We start from the raw sequence: 18,416 nt of genomic DNA on the forward strand, positions 1-18,416 counted from the left end.
CTGATATGACTGCTCCTCCTCCAAACTACGATCCACCTACTGCTGGGTGTGGTTTGGCTCTTGCTCTCCCCCTGCTGTCACATGAGACCTCACTGGCTCCAGTGTCTGACACAGAAATAAAAGTGATCGAAACAAAGGTAGAAACAACAACAACAAAAAAATGCAACTTCTGTTAGACTCATTGTCTTTCACTGTGTCTTGACTCTATGTCTAACACTTTGTCTCTAGCTGTGTTTCAGCTGCACGCTACAAACTAATTCTAAGCAGATCTTGGGCACGTGCTGCATGCACAATAGAAGAGTGACAAGATTAAGTGTGCTCTACTCAAAAATGTCTCAAAAACATCAATCAACTTGATTTTCGAGTGTGATAAAGTAGCCTACTGATAAATCCTGTAATTAGTCTGTAATGCTCAGAGGCTTTAATGATGTCCACCTGGAGTCATGACTTCCCTGGTAGAAAAGTAATATCCTGCTCTTCAGTTTAGTCATTATGTGAAACATGACAAAATTGGTCACAAAAACACTCATGAAATCTTTGGAGAGCATTTTATGTTCTTTTTGCAGCTATCCACAGCTGCAGGTGTGTGTCTGCTCACACGTTTCAGGTGTCATTTTCTTTTGGGACAAAAAGGTTAAAGTGCAGTAATGTCTTGTGCTAGAGCAACGCTATGATGCTTCAACTTGTCAAATCCACCATCCAAACCATTATGTCTAATTAGTTTTCAAAATGACACAAAGCTCCACTAAACACAGACTCCACCGTGAGATTAAATACGATATCAGATTTGGCCGATCCACAGATTCTCTTTGAACCCGCCGTTCTACTCATGCACCGCCTGACAAAGCTGAGCGTGTGTTTGATATTGAGACATTTATAATTTGGATGAAACTGGCGCCTACATTGTGACTATATGACTGTTGGCATGAAAGAAGAACCCAGTATGACTGTTGGCATGACAGCAGAACGCAGTAGGAGCTACTACTGCAGTTATGAATCACCCTAAGAGCTCTGCTGATGCCATATTTATGTTTCTAAAGAGAGACTCATGTGTCTCTGAAAATCTGAGGAAATTCAGAGAACAATGTGACTGTTTTCTGGTAGAATACAGTGACCTCTGCTGGCTATACTTCCTCGCACTGTTTACTTTCACACTGTATGTGAGGTTCAGTGTGTAGCCCCTGTATGTGTGTGTGTGATGTGCTATTATCCATATATCTGTTTTTCTGATAACAGGTAAGGCTGCATCTGTTATTTACACATGTTGTGGCCTCTTATCCTCCACCTCATCTCTTATGTTCACATATCAAGGCACATCGTCCTGCGTTACCCTTTACATATTCCTAAGTCAGGAAGTCCTCTAAATTAAACAACAGAGCATGTTGCTGCTCCATGCCCTCCAGAACGACTTTCTGATTTGATGCCACTATATCGACCAGACACATTAAAAAAATTACAACTGTTTTCTGATTTTACACTGCTACGGTTAAGGATTAGTTAGATTTAAGCACAAAATAAAATTGGTTTGCGGGAAGCTCTTGTTTTGGATCAGTACTTGATTAAGGTTAGGGGGTCTCTGCCATCCCAGTTACAATAAAAAACTACACAATTAAGGTCAGGGAATGCCCAACGCCAACCGTCAGTAGGAAACAGGAAACTAACAGTGATCTCCTGTGTTAAAGTCCGATAGTTTGTTGACCCATCCAACCATCCAACCGACCTCCTCCCTCTGTGGACTTTGCAGCTTTATAATCACATCCCCTTACTTCCTCCTGTCCTGAAAGGCAAGAGTCAGATTTCCGGCCGTTTCAATTTCGTTTACTACTAGACTTAAACCTAGACATTTATTTCACTGGCTCGAGTGATTCTGGCTCTGACTCTTTGTTCTGACTGCGGCTGTGTTAGGGAGCGCCGTGGAACTAAAGAACAAGAATACATAGGCTCCAACACTGATGCGTTCATATCCGTCCTGCATTTGCCACTCTGTGTCCACTCTATGTTATGTAATAAATCAAAAATGAAATAATCAATGACCCAGCCGTTTGCTTGAGGAAAACCTGCTTATTGCAAACATCCTTAGCCTGCATCCAGCTTTGTGTCCAGCAGGTGACCTGCTCAAGTTTTTGTGGACGAGAACATCAGTTTCTTTGCACATCTGTCAGATTGTCAGTTTACACGTTAGTCCATCTCCAGTACATCACCCACGGCAGAGCCTCATGCTAACACTTTGACATACACTATGTTGATGGGACAGTTCACTTTTCTTTTTTGTTTTTAAACTTTGCACCATCCCAGCATTTCACATCCAAAAATTGTGATAAAAAGGCACCGCCATGGTCACATGGTTGGCAGTTTCCTATCGATTGGATGTCGAATGCTATGGAGTTAGTTAGTCAGACGCAGAGAGGAGAAATGGAAGAATGAATGCAAGAAACTTGGCGTGGTGCAAGACTGAGATGGATGTTTGCTATCATCATGTTTAGTTTCTGTCTGCGTGTCAACATGATGTCTTTTTGTTCATAATCTAAAATCAAACTTGAAACGCTGATATCAAAAAGCCACTGATGTGCAGGATGAAAAAGTCCCAGGTCTTGTGAAGCGTTGCAGCTGGAGAAAAAAATGGATCCGTTTTCAGATAAGACTGCCCTCATTGCTTTGGTATCAACAACCAGTGGTATTAATTATATAATACAAGCTATCAGTAGCTGGTATAATGTCACGCAAATTCATTTCCCAATTCATAACAAATAATTGCTCCAGTCGTAGCTGTTCCTTCGCAGTATAATGTCATAATTGACTATTAATGTGTAAGGGAATTGATCTCCTGCTTTATCAAATACAAGTATTGTTAATGAAATAATATTCCACTTACAGGATGTCATCAGTGCAGTCAAGCAAGTCTCACATCTTGCAGGTGGTGCTGGCTCTGTGAAGCAGAGGCAGAGGCGAGGCGAGGCGAGACGAGGCGAGACGAGGCGAGACGAGGCGAGACCGGGTGGGTCGGGGTCTGGCGGGGAGTAGAAGGCCCACTGAGCATGGGTGCCTGGAAGCAGCTGGATGGTCGGATCTACACAACTCCGACAGCTGCACACACGCACACAGTCAAACATGTGTATTCACACAAGCGTGCACACGCACACATCGATACAGACAGACAAAAGGGTGAGACAATCGATGTCATTTACATGTGATCAATACTGATCAATTCCTCAAGAGTGTGGGAAAATGTGTGTGAATGCCTGTAGATATCTGCCCTGGCTAATGTTAACGTGAGTTTTCTGTTGCTGCTTCTGTTTTTATATCACACTCTGTACATCGGACAGTTTGCAGCTCTGTTCAGAGTGATGATGAGAGCGGTGGTGACACTGAAGACGGCGCCAATAATGATGACAATTTTAAATGGAGGGGCTTAAGATCAGGGAAATTAATACTTGCCTGATTGTAACTGGACATAATATATGTTGAGGAAAATAGAAATCTCAAACAGTTTCTTAATTGGAAATAACAAATACAAACACTCGCACTGGCTCAGAGTGGCTACCCATTTGGTATCTGCATGGACGGCGTAGACTGGATGTATACACCGTTTTTTTAATGCTGGTCCTATACTCATGGCCTAGGTGGAATAAACGTTAGAGAAAGCTACACATTTTGCCATTCATGGAGATTCCTGCTGCTCCATGTGACCACCATGCATCCACCAAGACTCTGAGCCGTGGCCTTTGTCGCATAAAGTCTGTCGACTACCACTTCTGCCGAGTCTATGAAGAGGAGGACATAAGAAAGAGAGGGGTTTTTCTAGATGGTTCATTTTTATAAAAGTGAATTTAATGTTTCCTGCTTTAGAGTGATCCTTGTGGTTGCTCGTGGTCCCTTCTGAAAATTTGCTTAAACAGTCAAATCATTGTTGGAGCCTGATACCACTGAGGCATCGAAACCTAACAGAGTTTTATAACATCATTCAGCAGCCCCCAGGGAACTGACGGGTAATTACAGATTACTCACTACCATAGACATCATTTAACCTAATAGAGCATAAAGAGCTGTAAAATGTTATGGTGACTTGATTAATTCAGACTAGAGGTAACGAATACTTTGTTTTTATAGACACTGTGGCAGTCCACTCCCCTAAACATTAGTTTGTATTGAGAAACATGAGATGTCACTGCACTAAATGTGTAAAATTTAGATATAAATACATCCACAGCAGGAGTGAGCTGCCTCTAGAGGAGCGTCATTACTATTGACACAGCTGTAAAAGTCAATGAAGCGGTAAAAATGGGCGATTCAGGCTGCTGAGTACACCGTTTACTGAGACTCACTTACATTCTACTTATAATGAGAGGACACAATTAGTAAAACCTTTGTTTTTCTTCTCAAAAACACCTGTGCTTTAGTTAAATAGATTCATTTTCACCAGTCATCAGGGAAGTAAAAGTTAAGCAAGATCATGAGATGAAAAACAGAGAAACTGAGGAACTGATTTGTGTGTGAAAACACCAACAAGTTCCCACATCAGTCCTGCTGCAGTAAATGTTGACTTTTACCCTCCTTACTCCATCTTCTGTAACATTTTAAATCACACCATAAAAGCATAACATGATATCATCCAATACATGAATGTCTTTATCATGGACAACAAGTTGAATCCCCCTCAAATTGCACCACACCCACCATATCCTCTGAAACACATCAAGATTACTCACATGAATACCATGTTCACATTCTGGCTCTCAGAGATATAACTCCAGCAGGATGCACCAGCCCACCACCCTAAAACATGGGGGTGAGCCGTGTAACCAATTTATCCCCAGTAAATTAAAGATTCAATGGAACTTCTTCATCCATAAAGAGTACATTGGCCTCAGGGAAACACACACTGGTCTTCCCACAGAGAGTAGAGACTAATGGAAACAGGTTAAACAAAAATAATATGATGAAAAGCAGAAAGAGAACAACCTCAACAGTTTAAAGTCCTGTCCTGTCCTGCCACCTACTGATTCATTACCACCACTAACTGCACCATAGTAAAACCATAATTACCATAGTCACTATAAATAGTGCGTTTGTGTAAGTGTGTGTGTTTGTGTAAGTGTGTAACAGACACTGACTATTGGTCATTTAGTGGAAATAGAAAAGCCAATCAGTTCCCATGCAGTGAAGCATGACCCCCTCCTGCCCCAAAAAGACAATACTGACCACCTGGACCAATAGTGTGTGTGTGTGTGTGTGTGTGTGTGTGTCCATCAAAGTATTGACTGGTTGTAATGTGAGAGGTCAAGACACAATAGCACTGTTACTCTGAAGACCTAACACCATGCTGAGAGAGGTCACAGCTATGTGACACATACACACACACATGTGCGCGCGCGCGCACGCACACACACACACACACACACACACACACACACACACACACACACACACACACACACACACACACACACACAGATACGTCCATCTGCATGTCTCTCTGCTCACACTGCAACTGAGTGTTTTCTCCATCCTCTGTTTTTCCCTGATCTGAATCTGTTTGCACAGACATTAAAAGATTTACACCCACTGCTCCCATTCTTCACGGTTTCAATGAGAAGTGGTTGATTATGAACAAATACTCAATTATTGGTTTGTGCAGACTTTCATAAAAAGCTGTGACTGACCGTAGCCAAGACATCACATGCGAAATTGAGTGCAAAAGTGCGTATTGAAGTTTAAATCCATATTACTTCTGCTTGAACAAACAGAACGCACCAGTATAAGAAAGGGGAGGACCTTCTTAAATGAACACTGCTCATGTTATTAACATTTTGTCCAACATTAGCCATACTGGATAAGACAATATTTTTTTGGAAATATTCAGCATAAAGTAAGACATACATAAATAGCAGTACAAGTACTATGGAGTTGTACGTGAAATCAACTCTTTATATATTAACTGTTTTTTGAGACAGTTGTAAATTATGTCTGTATGTATATAGGTTTTCTGATCTGTATGAAGGATGTCATTCACGGTCCGACTGTGGTGACAGTCAACGTCTTCTTACAGCAGCGGGAAACAACTTTTTAATGTGTGTGGACATAAATCCAGGAGACAGTTGGTTTAAAGGATAAGGCTGATGTTATTCTACCACTATAAAATACTTTTCTTATTGTCAACAAATTCCATGAAAAGTCCCAAACTAACACTGTGTTAAGTTTGTCTCTTGATTCCACACTGTCTGTGGTACTCAGCTCCAAGCCCATTCATTCCTAATGAAGGTGTAAATCTTGTTTTTAAAAGTTTCATTTTGAGTATTAATTTCATTCGGGATTGTTTTCTGGGGCAGAATAATACACATTTGGTTCTCTAGTGAGTTTTTAAATTGCATCAGGACGTCATGTGTGGGATTTCCTGCAACTACAGTGCCCATGTTCATGGTAATGAAGGAACATGTCTATATTGTTGTGCTGTATTTGCTGCAGGGCTTTGCAGCATGTCCGTGTCAACGCAGAGCGTCTGTGTCAAACACAAATTGACAGTTACAATCCGTTGCTGTGTGACTGACAGTTAATCCACTAGAAGTCTGACTACTCTGAAAGGTGTATGTCACACAACATTGCATTGCTTTGTTTGAAGATTTGCAACAAGCCCACACATACGCATGAGGTTTATTTGAATGTATGGCACTGACTAATCTCTCTATCGTGCCTTTTTTTTTCCCCCAATCACACCATCGGTCACTTGTCTTGATCTTAATCTTACAACTGTACCTGGAACTCCATTTATTTAGTGCCACTGAGTGAAACAGGACACGTTTCATGCTGAATGAGACACATTGCTGCATTGTGTGTGTGTGTACACTCTCCTTGTTGATCAGTTCCAGCAGTGTGGTAGTACAGTTGTTCTCACTTTGGTGTGATCAAACAGTAGTGACAGACACACTCCTGTGCACACAAACACTGACACACACACACACCTTATGTGATGCATCTTGCTAATTAAAAACTTCACTGTTCACTACTTCACTTCACTAAAATCTGCACTTGAACACACCACACAGACTACAGCTGACGGCCCGCTGAATGTTCTGATGCATGTTCTTCGCCTGCATGAGAGGAAACAACTAGTCTGTAGTCTAATCTAGGTGTTCCTAACTAAAAAGCACACAACAGTCGCTGCAAATCAGATTCAACCATCTCATCATATGCTTGGAATAAACATGTTTGCTTTCCTTTGGCAACAGAAAGTGAAAGCGAAAAGAGGCTGGCGTCTACAACAGGAGAATGATCCAAAGCAGATCTAGAAAAGCAATTTGTTTTTCGAGTGACCCGAGGAACGACACTTAGAATATCCCGACAGCTGTGGATTGCATTTCACATTCAACAAGTATTCTAATCAGCTGCTACGACAGCGAGAGAACAAATAAAGCTTCCCTGTTTTACCACACTGATCGCATACCGTACATGATCGTGACGTAGAAGCGAATTAGATCGAAGTCAACCTCAAATTCAAATCATCTTCAAGTCCCTGAACCTGGTTGATTTTAAAGCAGGAACACGCATTGAAAGCAGTGTTTTGGTTTTGTCAGAGAGGTATGAAGCAAGAGTGTTTGCCTCATTGATCTCTACTGGCATCTGACAGGAACTTCAACAACACTGACACCCTGTCAGTACATTAATGTCTCATAATCATTAACGTAGTAACTGAACGATGTTGACCACAATGGCGGATTTTGCCTGATTTAGCCTGTTCATTACATCACATTTATTTTACAACCATTATTTTCCAAAACATGCTGTAATTGTTCAGATCTTAAGATTTCAGGCAGCCCATGGTCTCACTCCATATTAAAACCATTCAAAATCAGCTGTATAGACTTGAAACTCACTGACAGAAAGTCACTCAGAGACAGAAAACACCGGAGTCAACATTTAATCTGCATTATTGTTTTGTCAAACTTGCATTATGATCTCACAGTAATGACGTTGGTAAAACGGACTATTCTGTGTTTTTCTACCTACATTTCAGAACTGCTAACAGAGCTAGCAAGAGTTTATACTCTTTTGATTTGAGCTTGTGGCGCATTTTTCCATGTTTATCCATCTTAACATTGAATGTAAAACTATTTGTCTTACATAGAGTTGGTTAATTCCCATTTGTAATCAGATGCATTTCAGTTTAGTTGGTGAAATTCAGAGGTGTACCAAGGTTCTTCCTTGATGTTTCAGCTTTCCTCTGCAGTGCACTGCAGTGGAAATGTCAGAGGAAGTGTGTAAATGTGACGAGTGTCAAATTCACCCTGAATGTTTTTTAGGTGCTCCATGCTTTAACGCTATAGTCTAGCTCGGTCACACATATTTTGGCAGCGCTCAGAGCAAATCACACAATCGCAGAAGAAAATATATCTGAAGCGTAAAAACGTTCAAGTCACATTTACACATCTATAACTCAAGTGAAATGGAGGCCTTTACATGGCCTGTGCAGACAGCTGGATTTATCAAAACACAAGTATCTGTTTGGTCAGATGCACTTGAGACTGGAAGACATGGCTGAAGTGCTTCCTGTGCAGACAAGTCATGAGCTTCAACTTCTTCCTCAGCAGATGGAGTTTGCCTATTAGTCATGTAAGTCTACTGCAGCTGCTCAAATTACCATTCTTTCTGAGCACTTCTCTCTTCTCATCTTCTTGTTTAACTTTATCTTCTGATCAAGACCAGGTTACATGATCAAAAGCACAGGAATGGCAACTAAATCGACCTTGCGAATTAAGCTGGGTAGTTTTCAGCATTTTGAATCTTATTTATGTGTTGACTTAGGAAGGATGCTGAAATCTAAAATAGCAGTGTGTTTTCTATAGTGTTGGTAGTGATGTTGCTAGAATGGCTGCTAGTTGTCTGTTGTAGCTACATGTTTGGTTGTTTTCAAGTCTCCCCTTGAAACAGTTCACTATCTCAATAGGATGATTAGGTTTAACTGAGGTTTCCATCTACCCGTTTTAGAAATACTGCATCAGAGCAAACAGGTGGCTTCATCAACACCACCAAGAAAGTATAGTTATCAAAGTATTCAGTCAGTGGACAGCACACATGCAAATCTTCAAACTGACAGTGGTGTGGGCGAAGAAACACAATGAGCTGTGTTTTGTGAGTAGAAAGTCAATTTGGTTATTGGAAAAGAAAATTCATGTGGTTAGTGAGATACCTCAACAGCTCAGTGTGAACAGAGGAAATGGAAAAATAGACATCGTTGCTTTAATAGATGGTCTTTACAGAGTGTGTGTGTGTGTGTGTGTGTGTGTGTGTGTGTGTGTGTGTGTGTGTGTGTGTGTGTGTGTGTGAGAGAGAGTCTTGACTGCCACATGGGGTCAAAGCGAAGAGTGGAAAAACACATTGTGTGAGATGCACAGTACAACTTTGTGCTGGTATTATCACACGTGACCCAATAATTTCAGAGAGATCAATGAGTTTATGACTCTGAATACAGCGTATATGTTTGTAACTTTCTTCATCTGTTCTCAAGCACTAGAGCTTTTCCTTTGTGCAAGTAATGTAGGTGTTTTTACACGAGTTTGAGTGTTTTGGATAAAGTTTTGCTTATGCAGTGTTTTTATGAAACTGTAAATTGGCAGCAGCTTTACTGAACCATAAATGTTTGTCCCTCACTACATTCCTATCAAATCCAATCCATAGTAACACCATAACAGATATTTTAGTTATGATATATAAAAAAATAACATCTTATGACATTTTAGTAATATCTTTCTGAGTAAGACAACATTTGAGCATTTCCAGTGATGTCAAATACATCTTGTTGTAATTACATGCAACACACAAATTACACCCAGATGTCATTTACAACATCAACAATGGCTCTGTTCTATTCAAGTGTCTCGGTAAGCCATGACAGTGTGACATTGAGCTAGCATGCACAATACCAGGACCCTGAAACTTTCGTGAAAGGGGCCGTCTGTTGGAAATGCAGTACATGAAATTTATCCAGAAAGAAAATTAATTAATAAATTGTGTTTCCTTTCTTGTTAAATAATAAATGAAGGCCACAGAATGCTTCACACCAAGTGCTCTGTGCACCTGAAACCCCCCTTTTCCAACAGCATAACTGAGGAGCTGCATCTGACAATTTTTGTAACTTTCCAAAACAGGCACCTACACCCACTTCAGCGACTGGCCAGGCGTGCAGAGGTATGAAACAAGGGCAATGTGTGAACTTCACTGTCAAGCTCCATTCATTTATTCTTCTTACAACTACTTTTGTGTGCGCAACACCACGACTGCCTTTGAAGGGCAACTATCCAAAAGTGTGTGCCGTTATCTCATAAGTCATACATAGTTTCAAGACTACAAGGACAAAGGGCAAAAACCACAGAGGTCAAGGTGTGATGTGTGACATAGCCAGGAAGAGGCTATGGCAGCTGAACAGGTGTAAACATTGCCAACTTTAGACATGGTCAAAAGATGCATCGTACAAACTAGTTAGTTTCAAGCGCAGTGAAATCTCTGGTGTGCTCTTGAGCAAAGCGACAGGAAATGAGGCAGTGCAAGAAGAGCAAAGAGCACACGTACTCAGTTAACATGCGACTTTCCTGCACATTCAATCTTATTACAGGAGCAATTTTCATACTGTTTATTTTACTTCAAATGCAAATTTTGGCAGTAGCCCCCCTGATTTACATGTGGAAACTCACTTACACATTACCTTTGATAGCTGTAAAAGTGATTTGCACAGGGAAAACATGTTACTTTGCACCTTTACAGACCATAACAGAATCAAAACATATGACACATGCTGGTGTTGCATTTAAAACATAAATAGCAGGCATGCTGCAAAAGGAAATATTGCCCTAAATAGTAACTAGTAACCTAATTTCAACATGACCCCATGACATTTTCTCACCTGTAACACTTTTCTTCTATGTTTCATTAACCCCCCCTATTTCTTTCAATTTCTTGCTCTAGTCTTGTGCAGTACAACCTGCCAAATATACACATACTCATCTTACACATATAAATAGAACCCACCACAAACCCCCTTAAAAAACCCAAAATGTAATATAAAATGCAGATATTTAAATGAAAGAAGCTGAGACAATAGAATGTGCACTCGGTGTTTCCCCTTGCAGAAGATCTGATGGGGATTAAGTCCCATGACAGACACATGATAAAACTACACCTAGCTCTGTGAACCCAACAGGAGGCACTACATTTTTTTTCAATATTACACCCAACTACATGGAAGCTTATTGTTAAAATTGTTAAAATTGCTAAAATTGACCAACCAAGGTTTTACAGCATTTGTAATGTTGCAATGAGCCTTTAAGAAATCATTAAATCATGACTCAGAAATGGACCTGAGTGAGAGACATTGGAGGTTGTGAGCTCGCTGGGCTAACGGCAGCCAAGAAACTTATACCCCAGCGCTGGTTGCCACCACACGAACTGTACAGAGGAACTGTCCATGGTCCAAGTGAACAAACACAAGGCCACCACGCTGGAAATGTCAAAGGGGGGCTACCTCTGTGTTAACAGACCTACTTAAGACTATAGATATGTATTGACAGTGCTAGTCTAAACTGAGATGGGGGGGGGGGGGGGGGGGTAATGTACTGTATTGTATGTGCATTGTACTATTTCCTATTAAGTTGCAATGAAACTGTTCACAAAAACAAGAAATAATTAAATCAAACTGCAATTTGTAGTTGTGTTGTCATGGATGGCTCTGCACGTCAGTATGACTGACTTTTTTGTCATAACATTATTGGTCTGGACATGTGCATGCGTTTTCTATGTATCATGTCTGTGTGCAGGTTTTGTGCAGTACTGTAAAGTGTGTGTGCTGATTTGATATCAGAGATGAATGGCAGCAACAAACTGATACAAACTGGTCTACACAGATGTTATCAGACAAGAATGGATATCTGCGATCTATGATCTCTATCTATGATCAGTAAGTGAACACTGCTCACACCTGGTTAACCACAAAGACTGAACCGTCTAACAGACGAGTGATTCTTCCACTAACAATTATTACGGGTATGACACATTAGTTGAAAAGAAACAGGCTCAAGTTTCTCATTAAGTGGTGAGTTATATTCCTCTTTAAAATATTTGATATAAGGCATCGACAACCTCTTCTTCTCGCTCCCCTCCTAAAGCTGTCCATGGTTCTGACATGTTCTTTATGACGGCCACAGTGTCACCCGAACACTGCTGAATAAGTATCGGCCCATAGCAAATAAGACACAAACTGTCAAACTAAAATTTGTTTACAAGTTACCAAAACTGTTGTGAGGCGCACAACTTCTGTGTATGAGTTTCATTTTGCTTGCAAAGATTTAAATTAACACAATAGAAGCAAAAACATAAAACCAAATAAGGTTTTGATTTCAGGTTCAGACCAAAGAAAATAAACACTGGACGTGATCCTTTGAAAGTGTGTAAAACCTTTTCCCTTTCAATTGTTTAGTGGCAACAACTGAGTAATTTTAAAACTATGGGCAGCAGCACTCATTGTTTTTTTGTTTTTTTTGGTTTTTTTTGCAGTTGTCGACTTTGGTTTTTATATTTAGATCTATATTTTGTATTGGTCACAAACCTGCCAGATGCACACATGCTAACGGTGTGTTCTCTCATGTGCCATGTCTGTTTGTTTGTGTGTGTGTGTGTGCAATTGTGTGTGTGAAGTATCCATAGAGAACAGTGGGCTGACTCAAAATGAGAACTTAGGGTTTCCTCTACAAGCCTGAGACAGAAGGCAAGTGGAAAACTGGTTTCACACACACACACACACACACACACGTACAATATTCTACAAAACCATAGTAACATACAGTATAGGCACAACAAAGTATATACATCAAAAAATCGAAACATGCGAGCACAGACACAGTCACAACATACTGCGCACACACCGACATGGAGACATGCATAACATGAAATACACATAACATGAAATACAATACACCTACCCACTCCCACGCACGCACACGCACGCACGCACGCACGCACACACACCTTTGTTAACAAGGTGTGGTCCTCTTCAGCAAGGCACGATTCAACAGCCAAAGCAAACTACACCAGGGTAACTATACAGGAACACACAGGGGGCTAAATAAACAGTGTGATTGTCACAAGGGGTCAAAGGTCAAAATGTACACGTACTTCAATTCAAAAACACCGGATAGGACAGATTAATCTTATGACCACAGCTATGAGGTCTATATATCCACACCTGCAATAACTGATTGTTTTGGCCACTTGGGGGCAGCAGAAACAAGTTGTGACCACAGCACTGACATATCATCACCTTTTAAATTGACACTGCGAACTTGTTGCCAAACAAACGTATTTATACAGCCAGTAATTAGAGAGCATCATCATTATCATTCATTTGGAGTTGTCTTTTGGCCACTTGGCAAACATTAAGTCCAATATTCCCTCTCTTTTAGCTCTGTGTTTGGTCTCTGTCAGCTGATAATTCTCCTCACATTTCACATCTTCATCTTTTCATACACTGTTTGTGTAAAGTATTGGTTATAGTCATTTTAAGGCTACTGTAAAACATATTGAAGAAAACTGAAATCTGAATATGGAGTAGCATAAAGCAGGAATTCAGGCTTTGCAAAACCCAAACAGCAGAAATACGTTTTTATAGGAATAAATAAATACTTCAGTCTTTGCTATTAAAGGATAATAGACCATGACAAAAACAGTGAAAAGATATTAAATGTAGTAAAAGAAACATCAACCACATGAATATATACACTGTTCACTCTTCCTCTGTACCTCAACATTTAGTACAAAACTTTCTGCAGTCTGTGTTCAAAAAGTTTAAGTGGAGTCACCAACATTCTGTGAAGTACAGTTTCTTACAGTTATATATCATTATAATCAAATCTTATGTGGTGAACATAAAAAAGCACATGAGAAAAGGCAACAGCTTGGCACCCAAAGAAATCTGCCACAACAAAGCAGCACACCTTTAAATTTTCTTTCTGTGTTTCTTTTTTAACCTTATTTGTTTTTCATCTGTGTCGTTTCTAGTACACTGTAAGGTTTTAATATTTAAACACAAACCCCCTTTCACACTGTGGCTATCTCAAAGAGTGAACCTGCCCCCAGCCTGGCTTATCTTTTCTTCTTTGTGTGTTTTTCTTTCTCTCTTTTCTTTCTGTTACCTCATCTATGTAATCAGCTCTTTTCCAATTTTTTCTTCTTTCGACACTCTTAAATTCTAAAGCAACTCTGCAAAGTTGTGTGCGTGTGTATGTGTGCATGTGTGTATGTGTGTGTGCGTGTGTATGTGTGCATGTGTGCATGTGTGTGTGTGTGTGTGTGTGTGTGTGTGTGTGTGTGTGTGTGTGTGTGCATATGTGTGGGGGAGGATGGAGAAGAAAGGTTGGAAAGGTTATGGTCTTACAGGTGTGAAAGAGTGTGTGGTTTTCTTTACCTTGACTGGCTGGTATGTGCAAGAAAAGAGGAAAAAAAAAAGCACTAACAACTTACAGCAACATAAATCACAAAAAACACTGCTCTTGTGCAGGCAAACACACAACTGACAGCAGGAAAGCCCACACTAAAACACTACACACACACACATATGCACACTTTATCACACACACTCACTCTCTTCCCCCACAAAGGAAATGTCCCTTGCACATTCTGAAATTGTGTATTTTGAGTGAAGAGCACAAGCACGCATACAGCCGCACTTCTATGAAATTATTTATTGAGTGGTTTATAAGATACTTGATCTGATACTAGTGTATGTGTGATATTGGTATGTGAAGCTGTTCTGAGAACAGTCCTGATATTATGAGCATCACATTACAATTTTTACAGATTAATCTTGCATCAGGCATGTATCAGAAAACCCTTTGTGAACAAATTAGTAAAGCAAATTAGTAGCCAGTAATGTCACACTATACTGAGTCATCTGTCAAACAATTCATCAGTAAGTGTGTGTGTGTGTGTGTGTGTGTGTGTGTGTGTGTGTGTGTGTGTGTGTGTGTGTGGTGTGTGTGTTGTGTGTGTCAGTGTGTGTGTGTCTGAACTCAACTCAGGGAACTCTGTGACCAGGAAGGGTCAGACAAGTGTCGGACAGGACAAGTGACCTCAGTGAAACATTGTGTGGTCACATACAAATAATTCCTCGTTTTGGGCAGTAACTGCACTCGAGTCAGTTTGTGTCACTTTGCAGGAATGCAGATCTAAATCAGGTTGAGACACTAAACTGTGGGTGGATGGTATAATTCTGCAGCGAGTCTCTTCTCACAGATCCATCTAATTTGGAAATGTGATAAAATGTCTTGTGATGCATCATTATCTCATGTTACAGCAAAATACAACAAGTAAACTAAACTAATAGCGCCCCTCAAAGGTTAAAATAAAGTGTAGTTTACTTGGAATGTAGCAATTACATTTCCTAATGTCCCTAATGCTCTGTAAAATTTCAATGATGTGAATTCAAGATACTGTGTACAACAGTATATTATATAAACAAACACTATGGCCAAAATTGTGAAAAATTAGTCAGGGTTGGAATCCCTGAACATCCACAACTATTCTTCAGCTTCCAGAGCTTCCTTAGTTTCCAGGTGTTGGAGTGCTCACAGAATCTGCGCAGCAATGGTTCTTCTGGTAAAAACAAAAAACCTCCCACCACACTTTTTTAAAGATTTATTTATTTTTGGCATGTTTGGCATGAGAGGGAGGGAGCTCTGACAGATGGTAATGAACTGCGGAAGTTGCAGTGGTATTAACCACTAAGTTGCCAGATGCCACCACAAATCCCCACTTTAAACAAGTAAATGGATACAACAGAAACATGGCACATAAAGAGGAGTTCAGAATAGTTGAGGGAGCTGCAGAAATTACTGGCATTTGTATCCCAAGCCCACTCCTCCCCTCTCTCTCTCTGTCCCTGCGTTCCCTGGCTGTACTGCATCTCCACTTACAACCAAGCAATAAAGACAAAATGCCAAAAGAAAAAGGTCTCACAAACACTTCTTTGACAAATCTACAATGGAGCATTATTAAACTGAAAAAAAAATCCAGCACATAACTTAATTTATTATATTGGTGTGGTGTTCTACAGGAGATAAAGCTTGCACAATGAGAAGCATCTTTTACATTACGTCACAACTTTTATAGACTGGACTCTATGTGATGTGCCTTTGTTTTCCACCTCTTTAAACCTTTCTATAGCTTCTTTATTCTAATATTTCAAATACAAGTAATTTCTTAAACTCTCAAACTGATTATTTTTATCCTTTCATTCCCTCTTAATTTTGTTTTAAGCCTTTCTTTTCATTTCTTCCTTTAGTACATCTTCATTGCTGCTTATATGCTAGTTAACAGTGTTAGTTCTTTGTGCATGTGCTTAACTGTGTTTATCAAAACACTGTAACTTGGTTGCTGTATGTGTTGTATTATAGAACATGTATTGCCAGATGTCAGAATTTGTCCTTGATCCTGTGTTGAAAATTACTTTACGCCTAACCGTGGAGGATCTGGTGGTTTCCCACATACAAAATGTGTCTCTACATGATTTATTTGCCTCTCGTGTCTGTTTTTATTGAGATGCACCGAGTATAGAGTTAACGTAATTACAATGTTAGATCACTGTATAACATATGTGGAGAACTCGGCCACCAGCTGAATCTCCCTCCTGTCTTTAATGCGATAAATATCTGATTTTTCCGCATTGGGAGTGGTCACTTAGTGCACTGTGGGTCAACAAAAGTTGCTTTCAAATATCAAGTGAGGCTGGGAGGCCTTGTGACTGAACATGAAGATTGTTCTGCCACAGATGGGGACAGAGAGTTCAGTTTAGAATCAGATTTACAGGCCTTCACTCCTCACGGTTTTAGCTACTGTCTTTAAAATCCTGGATTACTAGTTAAATTGAAATTCAGGGATACAGCCTGCATCTCCAGTCTGTTGAACAATCCTTTTTCTGTTAGGAAAGGCAAATCCAAGAAACCAAACTGTATCTTTTCACAGCTAGTCCTCAGCCGTAAGAGAGACAAGGCATGAATGTACCTGGTTACCTTGGCAACAGCACAAAAGATACGGTATACAAGAAGTTTAAAAAGAATCAACACAGTAGTGTGTTTAGTGACAAACTGTAACTAAATATCAACTTCTACAACATGATTTCAGATTTAAAAAAAAATATCATCTGAATTATTAGTCATGCTCATGAGCATGTTGAGGGTGAGGATCGTGTGATCCCTCCACTTGCCCCGATATAAATTCCATGTCTTATTTTGAAATTCAAGCCAGTAGCTGCTGTTCATGAGTTAACTTTTTTCACCTTTACAACACAGCTATGATATTTTGCATTCAATAGATTCACTTTTTTATTTTTTAATTCTGCAATTATCTTTACTTCAGTCACACTGCTGATGGTAAAACAGCTGTGCTGCATGGCAGAAATCAGTTTGTCAAAATGGCGAGTGAAGTTTACTTAGAGCACAGCTACGCAAGATCAACCTTCAATATAGTGTGAAGGTTGGACGGAGCTGTGCTGACTTACTCCAAAGGCCTTAAATCTGAACATTTAAAGACAGCCTTTTACCTAATGAGATGATTATAAAAACAGACATGTAACTCATGAATATGTAGACACTGCATTACATGAGGACTAGACACTGAAGGTTTTTACTTGTCAAATAATGACATATAGTTCAGACCAGGTGAGCTGTTTTTTATATTTTTATCATTCCGACTTCAAAATAAGGTGACAACCATTTAAAGTTAAATATAGCAAATTTCATTCCCCTTTTTCTTTACACAGTATATTTATCTGAATGTTGGAACGGTCTAGTGCTGAGGGGTTAGACCAGGTCAACGAATTAAGTTAAATATGTGAGTATGTGGATTGAGCTTCAACATTCATTTCTTTTCTTCGTGATTTTTCCTTAAACACTATATCATATTGATCATTCTTTTTTTTTTTTTTATCATTTTCTCTTACACTGAAACAGACATATAGTATGCTGACATTTCCAGAAGACACAACCATTGGCTCAGAGTACAACAACATTGTTCTGATTAATGAGCAACGCACAGCCTCTCCCCTAAGCTTTTCTATGGGACCTTTCAGGACCACTCCTGCTCAGTAGATGAGACACTTTTGAACGGCCCAAGCAGTGGACAGGTTTTTTGGGCTGGCAGAAGTCTGCAAAACCTAAATTGAGAGTATATAGTGCATCAAAGAAGGTAGCAACATAAATCTGACGTCTTCAAAGTTCAGAAAGAGGGGTGTTTGAGAAAAGTGCAACTGATCAAAAGGTGAGTTTTGAAAGAGTTTTAGAGGCCAAAAAATTAAATTAAGATACAAGTATGACTTCACCCTTCCTCTGTCTTTAGACCAATACGTCTCACACACTTACACCACATCCTGACCAAGTAATTGC

This window comes from Seriola dumerili, unplaced genomic scaffold (assembly GCF_002260705.1).
Source record: "Seriola dumerili isolate Sdu_G_001 unplaced genomic scaffold, Sdu_1.0 BDQW01000187.1, whole genome shotgun sequence".
In the NCBI taxonomy this organism is placed as follows: domain Eukaryota; kingdom Metazoa; phylum Chordata; class Actinopteri; order Carangiformes; family Carangidae; genus Seriola; species Seriola dumerili.